Below are 2611 nucleotides of genomic sequence, written 5' to 3'. Positions count from 1 at the left end.
CTCAAGAGAGGCTTGTGAAAATGAGCTGGTCAAGTTTTTTACCAATAGGGACGAGGACTTCTTCAATCGCGGAATTATGAAATTGCCTTCAAAATGGACAAAAGTTATCGAACAAAACGGCGCATATTTGATCGAAATCGGATAATCCTAACTATGTTAATTTCATCGTCGAAATAAAGCGAAAAAACGCTCAGAACTTTTTACTTCACCTAATATTATTTGTAAATAAAGTATTTCTTACTTAAATCTGAAGATGAATCCGAGTTATAACGAAAAGTACGTCCGTATTGTACAAAGGTCAACGAATAACTGAACCGATAATAGCACTGTTGGAAAATTAATCAGGAAAACTGACTGTCAAAAGACTTTTGAGCGCTACTATATATAAAATTAGATTCAGAACCGAGCCTTGAGGTAAGCCTTTTGAGGTACGTCTAGTGCCCAGACTCTCTTCCTGATGGAAGCAGGTAACCTCTCGATTTGTTATAAAAGAATGTATTATAACCGATAAATTATTGGGTAGGCCCATGCCTTCGAGAAGACATTTAAGTTTTAATAAGTTAACGTTGTCAAACGCGCCTTAAGCAGGGATCCTCACATCTCGGAAACTAATGGTTTGTTCTAAAATTCATTGCAGAACTTGTGACGAATTGTTCGAGTGGCTCTGGGTTAATCGACTGTGGGTTAATCGACTGTGGGTTATTAAAACCAAGTTCATTGGTCGAACATTTTTATATAAATTTTGTGATTAGCTAGTGGAGTCTTGTGACATCAATACTCCCTCTCGGGGCGATTAACTCAGAGCCATTCGAATACGCTATAAGACTACCCAGCAAAATAATTTGGTACCAAATTGTCGCCAAATTAACACCAAATATGGCCAAAACTTGACAGCAAATCCGATGCCATCTGCGTCCGCAATATGCTTGGGTTTTGTTAGCAAAGCTTGGTGACAAAATCTGACGCCAAATTGTCGCCAAATACCGAGCAAAGTTTGGCGCCAAACTGCGCCGCACAAACTTTGGTCGGTATTTGGCGTCAATTTGGCGTTAGATTTCACCAAGTTTTGTTCGGTATTTGGCATCAATTTGACGTCAAACTGCTCCGCAAAAACCTTGCTCGGTATTTGGTGCCAATTTGCCAACAATCTTTGATTTAGCGGATATTGTGTCCAATTTAATGATATTTTGGCAGCAAAATTTGTAGTCAAGTGTTGGGCAAAATTTGCTCGAGCAGATTTGGTTATCTGGGTATCTTAAATTCATCTTCAGATATTCCGTAGCCGATGAAATGATTCGTACATCATCTACAGATAAACTTAAGACGGTCTTCAATATAAGATCTGACTATGAATACCGGCATTGAAATACATAAATCTCACAGCAATATCCTGATTGGTTCTTTAATTTACGTTTACATATTATGGCTATAGTTGCGGCAATTTGTGTCAAAGGCCCTTATAGAACGCGCTTTCTAACATACTACGTATTATAGAACAGACCTAACGGACATTTTGTAAACGAGCCTTTACTGCAAGATTACGCTCTATGCACAATTCCACGCAACAGGCAATAAGAACAGGGAATAGAAATTCTGATTGGTCAATTATTTCTATTCCCTATTCCTATTGGCTAATGACTATTTCTATTGCTTGTTGCCTGGCATTGTGCATACAGCGTAATCTTGGAGTAAAGGCTCGTCTAAAAAATATCCGTTAGGTCTGTTCTATAATACGTAGTATGTTAGAAAGTGTGTTCTATAAGGGCCATCGCACACAAATTGCCGTAACCGTAACCGTAACCATAATATGTAAACATAAACTAAAGAACCAATCAGGATATTGCTATAGATTTATGTATTTCAATGCCGGTATTCATAGTCAGATCTGAATATTGAAGACCGTCTTAAGTTTATCTGTAGATAATGTACGGATCATTTCTGTAGATAATGTACGGATCATTTCTGTAGATAATGTACGGATCACTGGGCGCGTTCAGCAGAAAAGCGCTCAGTGAGCAATCAGCGATTATACGTACGATATTTAATAAAAGAATAACTTTCCAACAGAAAATTGAATTCTTTATTAAAAAGCTGTTCTCCTATTGGATATCGAATGTCGTACGTCGGACATCGGACGCAGTGTGAATCCTGCATTACTATTAGATCCCTATATCTAGACCAATTATATTGACGAATTGCTCAACTGTTGTGCAACTGTTGAGTTCGTTGAACGCACCCAAACCAGTATTGCGAGTTCGCGAGATTCTCTGAATGAGTCCTAGATGCGCACATTAACAAACGGACGCATCCAATCACATATTGTTGTTTATAGAGTCTCAAGAATATCTCTAGGCATATGGCGTTGTGGTTGGCTGTGTCCGTTTGTCAATATGCGCATCTGGGACGCTCCCGATTCATTCTCTCTGCGACAGGAGGCTTTAGATTTGTTCGAGTTGCTTGTACATTCACACTTTTACACCTAATGCCCGTTGCACACTAGTGCACCTCATACAATACAAATTTTCCAAAATACGTTCTGACGACGCTTTTAGAACGGAGAAATGTCATCAGAATATTTTTAGGACGTCCTTTGAAGATGTGAGCTGTCTGA

The sequence above is a fragment of the Odontomachus brunneus genome, unplaced genomic scaffold (genome assembly GCF_010583005.1).
Source record: "Odontomachus brunneus isolate Ranch 3 - 2012 unplaced genomic scaffold, Obru_v1 Obru_scaffold_255, whole genome shotgun sequence".
Classification (NCBI taxonomy): domain Eukaryota; kingdom Metazoa; phylum Arthropoda; class Insecta; order Hymenoptera; family Formicidae; genus Odontomachus; species Odontomachus brunneus.
The sequence above is the reverse complement of the archived record's forward strand: the minus strand, read 5'-3'. Positions refer to the sequence as shown.